Source organism: Neoarius graeffei, chromosome 6 (assembly GCF_027579695.1).
Source record: "Neoarius graeffei isolate fNeoGra1 chromosome 6, fNeoGra1.pri, whole genome shotgun sequence".
In the NCBI taxonomy this organism is placed as follows: Eukaryota; Metazoa; Chordata; class Actinopteri; order Siluriformes; family Ariidae; genus Neoarius; species Neoarius graeffei.
Window position 1 is genome coordinate 55,218,227 of NC_083574.1, and position 16,721 is coordinate 55,234,947.

A 16,721-nucleotide genomic window follows, 5' to 3' on the forward strand; every position below is an offset into this window, starting at 1 on the left:
CTGCGTTTTTCTGCAAAAGGTCGGCGTGTCAAGGCTTGTCCTTCCTGCTGTGAAAAGGTGTGTGACATGTCTTCTTTCATGGCTGGTTCCCAAATGTTCCTATACATTTTATACGTGCGAATGTATTTCATACGGCATGACATAAATACTTCCATCGCAATATATAGTGCTGTGCAAAAGTCTTAGGCACCTTATTATTACTTTTTTTTTTAGTACAAACTTTGTTATAGACTTTTATTTTATGATTTCTACATTATGGAACCAGTGCTTTAGATAGAAAAACATTTTAGATTTCCAAACTTTAATTTTCCAGCACAAAATTAAATGTTACATACTGCAAAGTAGGCAGCATGGTGGTGTAGTGGTTAGCACTGTCGCCGGAAGGTTCTGGGTTCGAGCCCAGTGGCTGACTGGGGCCTTTCTGTGTGGAGTTTGCATGTTTTCCCTGTGTCTGCATGGGTTTGCTCTAGTTTCCCCCAAAGACATGCAGGTTAGGTTAATTGGTGGCTCTAAATTATCCGTAGTGTGAATGGTTGTTTGTCTCGATTGCTGGGATTCAGTCACGTGACTTTTCTTAGCGGTTTTACTGGAAGTGAAATAGCTGGTGGTCGAAACGGCTGCCGTAGTGCAAACAACTAGCGATAAGTTATCAGAGTACGCTCGTAATCTAGAAGCCACCGCTCGCTTTAGATATATTCAGAAGATCGCTATGTGCAAAGGAATCGACCCCTACAATCTGGGAAAGAAGGATTTGTCATACGATCTCGAAAACTACCCTTCAGTCGAGTTCCCCGACATCTCGAACTATCTGGTGTTGCAGACGTCCTTCTACAGCGCAAAACAGATGGAAGTGTGGAAGAGTATGGAGGCTTACAACTTTTTTGTATGTGGCTGGGGAAAGGACCTCATTATCAAGTCACTGCCGAATGAATCCTGTATTGTTTTTGCCCGTGTAAGTATGTTTTGGTTTTTTTAAGCTTTTCGTTCGCGTCTTTACAACAAAGCGCTGCAAGTTGAAGTGTAAACAAACAACAGTTTGCTTGATTCTCACTTGTGTTGGCTCTTATCTCTCAGCTAAATCATTCACAAAGATCATCAGAAACCCCTTTAAAGACCTGGGTCTTAGTTAAACAAGACGGAGAATTGATCACAGCACATTGTAACTGTATGGCTGGGTAAGAATTTTGTCACGACCTTCATGCAGATGGACTTTTTTGAGGAATGAGGAGTAAACAAAGAAACAGCTGGGGACTTTAGCGCTTCATGACTAAAAAAAAGTACCGTAAAATAATGACACATAGCAAGAAAAGTACTTGGAAAACACTCGGGCCATAGCTGAGAGGGATTTACAAACCTTTCACCAAGTGGTCACTGCAAACTCGAGCATGCTTCGACTCGGCTCCCTTCGATTTCAGCGAGAGGTTCAAAAGCTACCTTTCTTGACGTCTTTTTGTAAAATCCTTTGTTCGTTCACCCTTTTTATTAGTTCACGGGGAACCCTGAAGAAACTTTTATCAATTTCATAGTTTGATCGATTCGAACAACCTAAAACAATGCAAGCGTAAGGCATTTTTCATGTGAGCAATGCATCTTCTTCATACAGATGCTTTGTCAACTGAGCTTTGGTTGACCACCAACTAAAGTTTTGAATAACTAATTAAGTGGATGTGATGTCACATGAAACCCAGCAATGTGTCAGCCCTACGATGATCTGGTGACTTCTCCAGGGTGTACCCTGCCTCTCGCCCATAGTTAGCTAGGATAGGCTCTAGCTTGCCAGCAACCCGGCACAGGATAAGTGGTTATAGATAATGGATGGATGGATATTACAAAGCAGCATATTACATAACAGACCACTTGTCAGACAAAAACATAATGAAGGCTGCTGGGTTTTGCTGCAAAATTAAGAAGCAAGTGTGACAGTCAAAGTGTCCAGAAGAACTGTAGCTGGTTCTGTAAGATGCTCAGTAAAACTTGCAACACTTCCTTATAAAACTGCACTAACTGTACCTGAGACTACTTTTTTTTTTAAGCAAAGGATCATCACACCAAACATTAATTTTTCATTCATTACTGCTTACTGATCTTTATGGTATTTTTTTTAATGTAGAAACATTTAATTTCATTATTTTTGAAGGCATCTTTGCTCTACAGCATTTCATTGGATGTGCCTAAGACTTTTGTACAGTACTGTACAACTATCAAATAAAGAGTAAGAGCCAATTAGGGATCAATCAATCAATCAATCAACAACCTTATTAAAGTGTCAAACTTATAGCTGGCCACAAGTAGCCTACTACTTGGGATTTAGTACTGGGATTTAGTCCCCATTTTTCTAGCTCAGCTTTTACGAGAACAGCTATGGTTCCTGTTAACCCAGTGAACGCAGCAGACAAATTTAGTATCAAGAAAAGTCACATTAATTAATTTGGCAATTCATTCTATTCAAAGTGACCTATAGCAAGATGAAATGCAATGGACTTTTTTGAGGAAAAAAAGTTCAGGGCCTTGTACAAGGACGCAGAAATGGTTCTCGTCTAGTCATGGGATTTAAACTCAGATCCTTATGACTGGACCGATGGATTTACTTTGATTTTGGATGTTTTGTGTTCAGCAAAGTTGCTACTGGACAAACTGTAGTATACAAACTGTAGGCTAGCCAATGTTAATTAAAGGTAATTTAGGGTTGGGGCATCGTGGCTCAGTCGACTAAGGTGCCATACCATAAATCGGGGGACCTGGGTTCAATTCTGACCTGAGGTCATTTCCCAATCCCTCTCTGTCTCTCTCCAGCTCATTTCCTGTCTCTACACTGTCCTATCCAATAAAGGTGAAAAAAGCCCCCAAAAAATCTTTAAAAAAAAAAAGGCAATTTAGGGTTAGAAAAATCATTCATAGTTAGCTTACCTTGACTAGCATTAAATATGCGCCATAGAGTGCTAATTAAAGTTAGTCCTCATCAAGCATGACATAAATCAACAGTTTATAGCGCTCTGAAATCCTTTATATCGGGCCTAAAATATATTCAGCATTAATAAGTTCAGTCTCTTGGCAGGTTTTCGCCCCATCGTTGGCACACATTGAGCCGTACAGTGTTTGCTTGTTTCAGGGGATTTTCTAGTGTCTCAGCCAGAGAGGTAGACTTACCTCGGGGGAATTTTCAGCTTTGGCTACATGTGATGAGGTAAGATGGCTGTCCAGACTTTCTGTTAGAAAAGCAGGGACTGTACGTGTCAATGCCATCACTGTTAACAGTAAACGACTGGAGACTGCGCTGTTTGTTATGAGGACGCAAGCAAGAGACGCCTGGATTGCAACTGACTGTACCCACTATATAACGCGTCAAAGAGGTGTTTTTATTTTGTTTTGACTAGACAAATATTTGTGAGTCCATTATGGGGCTACACCTACAGACACGGGGCTTAGGAGACAGTAGGAGTTTGTTTTCTTCCTTTTCATCTTTTTGCTCCCTCCCTCACCTTATCCCTCCCTCCCTCTTTCTCTCCCTTCCTCACTCCAGAGTTTTTAATATCAAAGTGCACTGTCTGACAACACTAAAGGAGGAACAAGGGGGCTTTTGTTGGATCTTTCTAGAACTGGCCAGGAACGACAAGAACTTGTCAACCCTTGTTCAGCGAGAACGGAAGATGTACGTTTTTCAAAAAAAAAAAAAGCTGAGGAGGCAGGATGGAGAGAGACTAGTCTGTGGCATACAAAAGAGATTTTTTTTTCTCTCTCCATCTGCTTGGGGCACAGGTTTGAAACTGAATAACTTAATTTCAGCTCATCGGGCCAGACAACAGAAGGCTAACAAAGGTCTCCTTTTTTACTGCAACTACCCTGCCACTTTGTCATTTTCAAGAACCTAACTTCTAATAGCTGGAAAATAGCACTACTTTCCTATAGCCAATTTTGATGAAGGGGAGCAGGGTTCTCTTCGGTGGTTAACTCCCATACATTTCAGATGAAAAGTGTAATCATGACTAGATTAAAAGACTTAAGTCCGTACAGTGGGAAAAAAAAACACCAAGCCTGCCTCACTAATGTGCCTTGCCCCAGGATGTGGTTTGTATTGTTCTATAGTTTGCTCAGTAACCAAGAAAAACTGCGATCTGGGTTTGATGTTGTCAAAAGCGAAAAGAGAGAGTGGGTAAAATAAAACATCTTCTGTTTTCTAAAGATATCTCCTCAGGCTATGTGGTATATGTGTGGTAAAGAACCAGATGAAATGAAAACTATAAAGTGAAAATGGAAGCTCACTGTCATCTTCAAAATGGTGTTGAGAAATTTGGCACGTCTTTAGTGCTTTTATTTATTGTCTGTAATAAACATTTGGGAACTTGTGCACATAAATCCTGTGATACAGTTTTTTCTATAAATAGCATTTATGTCTCGAAATAAATTTGGGAGGGCGGCACGGTGGTGTAGTGGTTAGCGCTGTCGCCTCACAGCAAGAAGGTCCGGGTTCGAGCCCCGTGGCCGGCAAGCGCCTTTCTGTGCGGAGTTTGCATGTTCTCCCCGTGTCCGCGTGGGTTTCCTCCGGGTGCTCCGGTTTCCCCCACAGTCCAAAGACATGCAGGTTAGGTTAACTGGTGGCTCTAAATTGACCGTAGGTGTGAATGTGAGTGTGAATGGTTGTCTGTGTCTATGTGTCAGCCCTGTGATGACCTGGCGACTTGTCCAGGGTGTACCCCGCCTTTCGCCCGTAGTCAGCTGGGATAGGCTCCAGCTTGCCTGCGACCCTGTAGAACAGGATAAAGCGGCTAGAGATAATGAGATGAGATGAATAAATTTGGGGGACAAATGTTATATACAGTGTCTTGTAAAAGTATTCATCCCCCTTGGTCCATTTTTGTCCTGTTTTGTCGCATTACAAGCTGGAATTAAAATGGATTTTTGGAGGGTTAGCACCATTTGATTTACATGACATGCCTACCACTTTAAAGGTGCACATTGTTGTTTTATTGTGACACAATAAGATGAAAAAACAGAAATCTGGAGTGTGCATAAGTATTCACCCCCTTTCATATGAAAACCCTAAATAAGTGCTGGTCCAAACAATTCACTTCATAAGTCACATAATTAGTTGATGAAGATCCACCTGTGTGCAATCAAAGTGTTACATGATCGTCACATGATGTCTGTATAAATCAACCTGTTCTGGAAGGACCCTGACTCTGCAACACTACTAAGCAAGCGACATGAAAACCACGGAGCCTCCAAACAGGTCAGAGACAAAGTTGTGGAGAAGTATAGATAAGGGTTGGGTTATAAAAAATATCCCAAACGTTGAATATCCCACGGAGCACCATTAAATCCATTATACCAAAATGGAAAGAATACAGTGGTGCTTGAAAGTTTGTGAACCCTTTAGAATTTTCTATATTTCTGCATAAATATGACCTAAAACATCATTAGATTTTCACACAAGTCCTAAAAGGAGATAAAGAGAACCCAGTTAAACAAATGAGACAAAAATATTATACTTGGTAATTTATTTATTGAGGAAAATGATCCAATATTACATATTTTTGAGTGGCAAAAGTATGTGAACCTCTAGGATTAGCAGTTAATTTGAAGGTGAAATTAGAGTCAGGTGTTTTCAATCAATGGGATGACAATCAGGTGTGATTGGGCACCCTGTTTTATTTAAAAAACAGGGATCTATCAAAGTCTGATCTTCACAACACATGTTTGTGGAAGTGTATCATGGCACGAACAAAGGAGATTTCTGAGGACCTCAGAAAAAGCGTTATTGATGCTCATCAGGCTGGAAAAGGTTACAAAACCATCGCTAAAGAGTTTGGACTCCACCAATCCACAGTCAGACAGATTGTGTACAAATGGAGGAAATTCAAGACCATTGTTACCCTCCCCAGGAGTGGTCGACCAACAAAGATCACTCCGAGAGCAAGGCGTGTAATAGTCGGCGAGTTCACAAAGGACCCCAGGGTAACTTCTAAGCAACTGAAGGCCTCTCTCACATTGGCTAATGTTAATGTTCATGAGTCCACCACCAGGAGAACACTGAACACTGAACAACAATGGTGTGCATTGTTAAAGCTGTTCTGTATGGAGTTGAAGCTGTTCTGTATGGAGGAATGGACTAAAATTACTCCAAGCCGGTGTGCAGGACTGATCAACAGGTACTGGAAATATTAATTGCAGTTATTGCTGCACAAGGGGGTCACACCAGATACTGAAAGCAAAGGTTCACATACTTTTGCCACTCACAGATATGTAATATTGGATCATTTTCCTCAATAAATAAATGACCAAGTATAATATTTTTGTCTCATTTGTTTAACTGGGTTCTCTTTATCTACTTTTAGGACTTGTGTGAAAATCTGATGATGTTTTAGGTCATATTTATGCAGAAATATAGAAAATTCTAAAGGGTTCATAAACTTTCAAGCACCACTGCATGTACCACGACAAACCTGACAAGAGAAGGCCGCCCACCAAAACTCACAGGCCGGGCAAGGAAGGCATTAATCAGACATGCAACAAAGACACCAAAGATAACACTGAAGGAGCTGCAAAGATCCACAGCGGAGATGGGAGTATCTGTCCATAGGACCACTTTAAGCTGTACATTCCACAGATTGGGGCTTTATGGAAGAGTGGCCAGAAAAAAGCCATTGCTTAAGAAAACACATTTGGTGTTTGCCCAACAGCATGTGGCAGACTCCCCAAACACATGGAAGAAGATTCTCTGGTCAAATGAGACTAAAATTTATCTTTTTAGCCATCATGGGAAATGCCATGTTTGGTGCAAACCCGACATCCTGAGAACACCATTCCTACAGTGAAGCATGGTGGTGGCAGGATCATGCTGTGGGGATGTTTTTCATCTGCAGGGACAGGAAAGCTGGTCAGGACTGAAGGAAAGATGGATGGCACTAAATACAGGGCAATTCTGGAGGAAAACCTGTTTGAGTCGGCTAGAGGTTTGAGACTGGGACGAAGGTTCACGTTCCAGCAGGACAATGACCCTAAATATCCTGCTAAAGCTACAGTGGAGTGGGTTAAAGGGAAACATTTAAATGTCTCAGAATGGCCTAATCAAAGCCCAGACCTCAATCCAATTGAGAATCTGTAGCATACCTTGAAGATTGCTGTACACCAACGTCACCCATGTAACTTGAAGGACTTGGAGCAGTTTTGCCTTGAGGAATGGGCAAAAATCCCAGTGGCTAGATGTGCTAAGCTAATAGAGACATACCCCCAAAAGACTTGCAGCTGTAATTGCAGAAAAAAAAGGTGGCTCTACAAAGTATTGACTTTGGGGGGTGAATACTAGCCTGGGCCCGCCCATCCTAAGCGTGACGCAACACGAGGGCCTATTGCGAGCTTAGTCTGGCAAGGCAAGCTATCTCCAGCTCTTTCAAGCTCCCAAAAAATCGGGAGCCAATCAACTTTGAGCATCTCCAACGGCCCTGGGTAGAGGCATGTTCAAGGCAGTGACGTAGTAGAACTGCGACCGGAAGCCATAGATTGTTTACAGAATCTATGCCGGAAGCGCTTCATTCACTAGAAACATTACGAACATGGAGCAGCGGCAAGCCTTTGACACAGCGGTAGATGCTGTATTGAAAGCATTCAACGGGAAGTTCTCATTGAAAACGGAGCAAAGAGCAGCCCTGGAGGTATTTATCTTCTTCCTGTTACTCAAGCAGTTTCCGTCGCGTCACATACGTCAGAGGAAAGAGTGATGTGATTGGTTTAAGCTTCGTCACAGCCTTTTCTGGCTTCGACCAGTAGCAAACTGAGGCATTTCAGGGAGGCGGGTCAACCACGCCTTTGGGAAACGGTTGGGCTTAATATCTTTGCCAGACTAAATGTTCGCAGAGCTTTGAAGTCGCGTTAGCCAGACTAGGTGAATACCTACGCACACTCCAGATTTCTGTTTTTTCATCTTAATTATTGTTTGTGTCACAATAAAACATCAATTTTCACCTTTAAAGTGGTAGGCATGATGTGTAAATCAAATGGTGTTAACCCCCCCCCCCCCCCCCCCCCCCAACAATCCATTTTAATTCCAGCTTGTAATGCGACAAAACAGGACAAACACCAAGGGGGATGAATACTTTTGCAAGACACTGTATCTTTGTATATTGAATGTAAGACGGAACAAATAACCAACAAAATATATTTGCTAATTTTCAGAATTGCCTCATAATTCCAGAGATTATTGTAGTGCCAAATTGTGATCTGTATTTCTAAAGCTCAGTGTTATTTTTATTCAAGCTCATATCTCCTTAACTAAACCAAGTGCAAGGTTTAGTCCTTTCTCTTCATGACTGCAAACACAATTTATTTAAAGATCAAGAACTTCTTGAATAGCACTTAAAACGCCTATCAGATATCTCTTCATCTTTATTCCTGGCAATGGAAACATGGCTTTAACTTTGACAGGTTTCATAATAAATGTCATGATAGAATATAGAAATCTGTGTGTGTGCGTCACTCAAGAAGCTTCTCGTTGTGAAAGTTACAAATGAAACATTTTCAGTTGTGCTGAGAAATTGCACAGACAGATCACAGTGATGATGTAAAAGGCAAACAGCTGAGAGCTTTGAAAAGCTGCCAGTGGATGTGTCCAACATCTCATTTACTCATTTACACAGGTGAAGAGGAGTCATAGCAGACGCAGGGAGGCCACAGAGCTGACGAGAACATCTGAGGTGCCGACATTGGCTTAGCCTCCAGTTAGATTCTGCACACACGTTGAAAACTTGCATTGGTAAATAATATATGCTTATATTATACAGACATGAGTGTTTTACTGGGAAATACACCATATGTATTTTTCAGACGAGCTACATTCGGGACATGGAGAACCAAAACCGTGCCATATTTAAATAATATTTGCTGACTTTTTTTGTGGTATATCAGATATATTCCATTCAGCTAGCATGATATTGAACAAGTAGAAGACAAGTTTATTATAGCCAATATTATTATTATTATTATTATTATTATACATACACACTCTCTTTTCCAGTTTTTTGATGTCCGTTGGTATGTTTTTCTCTTGTAAACAGAGGGGAACCGTCAGGGCCTTCTAGGTTTCAGAGAAGGCCCAAACATATCAGCATTTCAAATCTCATCTCATCTCATCTCATCTCATTATCTCTAGCCGCTTTGTCCTGTTCCACAGGGTCACAGGCAAGCTGGAGCCTATCCCAGCTGACCACGGGCGAAAGGCGGGGTACACCCTGGACAAGTCGCCAGGTCATCACAGGGCTGACACATAGACACAGACAACCATTCACACTCACATTCACACCTACGGTCAATTTAGAGTCACCAGTTAACCTAACCTGCATGTCTTTGGACTGTGGGGGAAACCGGAGCACCCGGAGGAAACCCACACGGACACGGGGAGAACATGCAAACTCCACACAGAAAGGCCCTCACCGGCCACGGGGCTCGAACCCGGACCTTCTTGCTGTGAGGCGACAGTGCTAACCACTACACCACCGTGCCGCCCAGCATTTCAAATGTTATATTTAATCTCTTTCATTCTTTAATTTATTTAATTCTTTCATAATCTCATTATAATTATTCTCTTCTATTTCTAATTTGGCCTGATTTTCTATCAAATTTGCTTCAGAAATGAAAGGGTTACTGTCCTGAAAACATTAAAATAGTTATCCAATGAGATTTTTTGTTTGTTGTCTCTAGGCTGAGAAGAGTTTAGAGCTGGCTCACTCATTGGTTACGACTTCATTGCCGGGACAGAAGGCCATGGCAGTGTATGTTTATATAGGAAGTGACAGATGAATTAACCAATCTGATTTTGATTTATAGTGGGAGGGACCAAAAATTTATTGCACTCAGCCTTCTCGAAGGTCAACGCTAGCTTAACCGCGAATCAACTTTGTCAGTGCTGCAGTGCAGTCACATTCCAGCCGGTGTAGCATTCATCAGTAGTGTTAGCGAATGCTAATAAAGCGGTCAAGCCAGTGCTATCGAGAGCAGGTAGCACAGGCTAATGACCGAGAAACTAAGATTTCTGTCTCCAGACTCTTCTTTCATGCACGCTTGCCACAGTATTTTTCACTCATACTTAAGTATTAACTTACACATTTCCCTGTGTAATTTAATTAGTTACTTTTAAAATCAACATTGACAACTACACACAACGGAGCTGCCTGGCAGCCTGCCACTAATCCCTTGCCAAATCCTTTGCCCTGTTGCTTTTTTGGTGTGTCTGGCGAAGGTTTGGCTGAGCTGAAATCCCAGCTCTAATAGTTACGCTTCACCACTGCTTGGAAATATGTGTGAAGAATATCTAATGGAGTTTTGGTAGCCTTTTGGGTGTTCAACACATCTTTCGTTTCAGTTTTCAGTTTATTTAGTTAATGTTTAATTATAGCATAGCTAATCCTAACACTGGATTAGCCTAGTCTTTTGCTTTCCCAGCGAACAAAGAAATGGTTCTCTGCATGCACAGCAAAAAGGTTTTGTCATTGGATATTCGCATCAACTCCAATGTGTCAGACAATGTGTTGTCTTGACAACATGCAATATCATAAACCATATTCAACGCTCATTCTCCAGTGGGTAGAGTGACGTAATACACATAGGATAAGCGATATGCTAACAATATTCCATGCTATCAAACCAAATGAATGAAACCCACTAGAAGGGAATAGAATACATGTTTTTATTCCATGGAAAAAGTGTCCTGTATGTATAATAATTCCCGATATTTCACTCCACTGACGTCACTCCCAGTGTTTTCCTGCTGACTAGACATGTTGTCAAAATGGCGAACCGGTTCAAAATTAAAATTCTTTTGATTGACTTGCATAATTTTTTTGTGGATGTGTGTATATATATAATATAAAGAACATTACACGGTTGCGCAAAGATATGAAGTTTATCTTCTTGTGTTGAAAAATATATCACTCATTCACCTCACTCGTGAATATGTTCACCACTCAAAGATAAACTTCATATCTTCACGCCACCGTCTAATATCCTCTATACAAAAGACCCAGTGAAAATGTTTCAATTGTGGCCACAACTGTAGCATGCAATTACTATTAACAATCATGTTAACACACTTCCCTCTGCTAAGAAAAGAAGAGAAAACTTTACTTAAAACACACTTCTGAAGTGTGTTTCTAAAGAAAGTCTAAGGGCCATTTCGGAGCATTAATAAATGTTTAAAATATGCTATATACCATGAACTCAAAGGTACACCTATTGCACTGTAACTATAAATGTCTTTGGATGAGACATAAGAAAATGTCTAACCAATGCAGTTTTATCTAGTTTTATCAAACTTCCAAACACTAGAGCAATACAGTAAAATGGTTTTGTAGTATCTCTATGTGATCTGGTCGGATTGAGGCAGTTTTGTGTCTACATTAGTAATGCACAATCACAGATTCTTCTGTCGGTCCAAATGCTGCAATGATTGAAAGAAAGAATGAATAGAGATTTCAGAAGTATAGAGATTTAAAACTTAAATTACAGCTTTGATTGAAGAAGGTATTAAAATGTTATATTAAAATGCCTGCTTCACATTAATTTGTCCTAACAACTGCCTTTAGATGTACATTATAAGAGAGCTTCAGCTAAACAGGATTTCCTTTCTTCTTCAGTACAGGGAAATGCGTCAAAATGATTGTAATCACACATACACTACAGATGCAGCAGAAAAAAAAAGCTGAATTATTCTTTTAACCCTTTTAATTTCTTTAGAAAACATCGCCATTCGACAGCTAGGCTGCGTGAACATTACATCTTGTGGAAGAATCAAATAGTGACCAAAAAAAAGTACAATGGAACCAGTTTCTTTTTTTTTTCTTTTTTTCCTGGTCAGGATCACAGTGGATCCAGAGCCTATCCCAGGAACACACGGTGCAAGACTAAATCTCTCATTTCATTACCTCTAGCCGCTTTATCCTGTTCTACAGGGTTGCAGGCAAGCTGGAGCCTATCCCAGCTGACTACGGGCGAAAGGCAGGGTACACCCTGGACAAGTCGCCAGGTCATCACAGGGCCGACACATAGACACAGACAACCATTCACACTCACATCTACGGTCAATTTAGAGTCACCAGTTAACCTTACCTGCATGTCTTTGGACTGTGGGGGAAACCGGAGCACCCGGAGGAAACCCATGCGGACAGCATGCAAACTCTGCACAGAAAGGCCCTCGTCGGCCACGGGGCTCGAACCCGGACCTTCTTGCTGTGAGGCGACAGCGCTACACCACCGTGCCGCCCACAAGACTAAATGATCATTTAAAAAAAAACATAGATGGGATGACAGTTCATTGTAAAGCACCTTGCACATCCACATTCACAACTTAGCATCACCAACATGTTTCTGGAAGTAGGGAGGAAACCAGAGAACCCGAAAGCAACCCACATCATCAACGTGTGAAACTCCACACAGACAGTAAATGGATTTGAGGATCGAACCAGGGACACTGGAGACTGAATGCCAAAAAAGGTGCACATGGGAAAGTAGAAGAAGAAGAAGGCTGCTCAGAGGATAAGGTGATACGATTCTCCAGAGGTGCTTCTTTGGTGTTGCACTTGTTGAACATGAGTCATATTTTCCTCGCTGTTCTTTACTCTGAGTAAACTAAAGAAAATCAACAGTTTAAACTGATGAAGTGTATTAGTGCAGGGAGAAAACCACAAGAGTGGTCTTATTGAATTTCACACAAATGTAGCCAGAGGATACAGCAAGATACAATTTTATGTATAATTATGTTTTTGAAAAAAGAAGAAGAAGCAGCATTGAAATCAATTTCTGTGGGAAGCCAAAATATTATGCAAGAAGCTTGTGTTTGCACAATTGCTTATTTGTCTTTCCTCTATGGCTTAGTGTAATAGCGTTTTGGTTAATTAATTCAAAAAATATTCCCAACTGTATTTCTTTTTTTTTTTCCCCCTGTAAATCAGAAAAACAGTCACACAGCTTTATATCAAAACAAACAGAGCCTGAAATAAGCTGCTGTGCCCAAGGCATGTTTGTGACCGAGTTCATGTCAGGTCATGTTGTCTCTCACAAATACCCTAACCTCTTCGAGCTCTCACCTTTCAACTCATCACCACTTATTTGTCTTATTTTCCTTCTGTCTCTTATTGGTCCTCTTTCACCCTTTTCTTTTCTTTTCTTTTCTTCCGTTTTCTTCCAGATTTATATTTATGTCTTCTTGGCTACAGTGTTTTCCATGCACTCAGTGCGTTCATCTTCCTGAATTATCAATACTCTCTGTCCCCATAGTAGACACTTGGAATAATGTAATGGGTAATATGTACATACTGTGTATGTTTGTATATGAGATGTGGCTTCCTTTAATGAGCACCACTTCCTGATATAGCTACCTTATAACATTCTCCTAGAGCCAGCATTTGCTAGTATAATAATGTTTATTCTATCCACATTCACTGGATATGTGCAATCGCGTGCTCTGATTGGCTACTCTGCTACTAGGCTATTAGCTCATATACCTTGAGTAGAGAAAAACAAAATGGCGGAACGTGTTACTGAATCAACCGAGGATGAAATAAAAACTCTACTTGAAAACACCCCCCCAATACCAAAAAAAGCAATAAAATACGGAATGACAGTATTTGGTGGGGGCGGCACGGTGGTGCAGTGGTTAGTGCTGTCACCTCACAGCAAGAAGGTCCGGGTTCGAGGGCCTTTCTGTGTGGAGTTTGCATGTTCTCCCCGTGTCCGCGTGGGTTTCCTCCGGGTGCTCCGGTTTCCCCCACAGTCCAAAGACATGCAGGTTAGGTTAACTGGTGACTCTAAATTGACCGTGAGTGTGAATGGTTGTCTGTGTCTATGTGTCAGCCCTGTGATGACCTGGCGACTTGTCCAGGGTGTACCCCGCCTTTCGCCCGTGGTCAGCTGGGATAGGCTCCAGCTTGCCTGCGACCCTGTAGAACAGGATAAAGCGGCTACAGATAACGAGATGAGTATTTGGTGGTAAGACCGTATCTTTTTCTATTTTTCAAGAATTATTATTATTATCACATTTTTCACAAATCGCTCCTGTCATTTCACTGCCGGTTTGTTTACATTCTAAGCGGAAATTATTTTGTCGGACGCTTTGGGTAAAGTTTTTATTTATCGAATTTGCACAAATAAAAAAATTAAAATGCTGTGTTTCTCAAAATCCAGTGAATGTGGATAGAATAAAACACTTATTCCATTCAATCTTGTCATACATGGCTTATAGCCAACTATCAACTCATGCATGACTTGATTTCGTGGAATACCTGTTAAATAGCTGGAAAACCTCAGCCACTTCCTTTGAAGCTTATGTAATTTATACAAACCGTATCATCTATATTTTCTGCTTTAGTTATTATTGCTTTGTAGCCCTTTTTGCACTAAAGCTTACAATTATAAATGTATCGAAGTGATATAGAAGTACAGTGATATATTTGTCAGGGTACCGAAGCTGCAGGCCCTTAAAAAGGGCTCCTTAAAGGTTAGTAGGATGGTTAAAGGTTCCTAGCTTTCTAAAAAGGTTAAGAATTCTCCCAGAGGGGATAAAAACCAAAGAGGTTCTAGATTTAAGCTCCTGAAGAATCTCAAACACATCTACAGCTATGGGTCTCCAAGAGTGCAGGGCTATTCTGGCCTGGTTTTGTAACAGACAAACTTCTGTAACTATGTAAGTGAAGCATGTTGGTGGAGAGTCTCCACTATCTGATGACAAGCTACATACTGACGAAACGATGAACTGTGAGTCTCCCATTTCCAGTGGAGACTACAGGACTGCCTCCAGGCAGTGCACTTAAGCAAATGAGAGGAGTCTGGCGACTCTAAGTGGCTTCAGCCTGAGGCAAAGCAACCTGATTGGTTTTTAGTTGAATTACCTGATTTTTTCGAGGTTGAACTGGTCAACTGAGCATATAATGACAATAGGTAAACTTACAAGCATATTATTTTTGATGAATCATTTTCTTCTTTAAAAAAGGCTATAATTCCTCTGTAGCTTTCAGCCCTTTCGGTCGCCTTCTTCTTGTTGTATCTTTTCCTGGCCCTAAAACACGTTCACAAATAAACACTCTGCTGCTGAAGGAGGTTTTCCAAACAGAAAAGATAAAGGCTAAGACAAGAATGCAGAGTGCTCCCCCCCACACACACACACACACACACCACCGCCACCACATCTATCGCACTTCTTTCTCTCCCTCTGTCTTCTCTTATTCGATTCTTTCTTTCTCTCACTCTCTCAGTACGCCACCACTCCTTCCTCCCAACCCTCTAGCACCCCCCCTCCTCCTCCCCCTCCCCCCGGCCAACTCCCTCCTTGGCCTCCCCAAGGGGATCGGATGTTCTCAGCAGTTATAAGCAAGCAAAGCTGGCGGCCGGCAGACGGGCTGGCTCCACAGCAGCCTGGGCACACAGACAATGCCAGACCTTCTGTCATGTGGCTCGCTTTCACAGAGGTCAGCTAAAGCAGCCCGTAGGCCATAGCACAGACAGACACATATACACACACTACACACACAAACACACACACACACACTTCCACTCACATTATACATAGTACACAAACAGAAGGAAAAGATTTTGCATGCCTCAGAGGGGACTTTGCATACATATGTAGAGCACTCCACTCAGTTTGTTAAACTGCCTAGAATATTTACCTAATATGTAAAATGCATTTTTGCATGGGTGGTATGGTGGTGTAGTGGTTAGCGCTGTCGCCTCACAGCAAGAAGGTCCGGGTTTGAGCCCCGTGGCCGGCGAGGGCCTTTCTGTGTGGAGTTTGCATGTTGTCCGCGTGGGTGTGCTCCGGTTTCCCCCACAGTCCAAAGACATGCAGGTTAGGTTAACTAGTGACTCTAAATTGACCGTAGGTGTGAGTGGTTGTCTGTGTCAGCCCTGTGATGACCTGGTGACTTGTCCAGGGTGTACCCTGCTTTTCGCCCGTAGTCAGCTGGGATAGGCTCCAGCTTGCCTGCGACCCTGTAGAACAGGATAAAGCGGCTAGAGATAATGAGATGAGACATTTTTTGCATGAATTTTTACTAATCATCGGTTAAAAAGTTTTGGTCTCGCACAAATTTCAGTCCATTACTAGTATTAATTCCCAAAAAAAACCCCCAAAAAACAATCAAAATGAGGCGTTTATACACACAAGTAAACTGACACATCAGTTCAGCCAGTCCACACACATGCACACACACATATACACACACATCCTGATATCTTGTTAAGACAGATAAGCACTTACTGTTCAGACCAGCTGAAGCCTTGACGTCTGTCTGGGTGCATGTGTGAAAACATGCATGTGCTTCCTCACAGATACAGATGTGTATCCGACTGAAAGTGGGTCCTAGTGATGAACTGGGTAGTCTGTTCAACTTTGATGAAGGGCCAACCTGCTTATGGCTCTAGAGAGAAAGAGTAACATTTTGCTGGCGAACGCTTGAGCAGAGGTTATCCAAAAGGCTGACTGAGGCCTGGTTCTGATTTCACACTCAAACCCCCAACCTATTCTTCACAGACTTTTCACTACACACACTCACATGCTGGTGTTTGAATCCTGACACACAGCACCACCAGCACAACAGGTGTTTACACTTGCCTGTCTGTTCGCACAAGTCTAATGATGAATTATGGAGGATTAATGGAAATTAACCATGAAAAATAACATTGTGTTTAAGGTCCTGGCACAGGCAGCTGGCGATGTGATGCTAATGTTGTGCAGTAGAGAG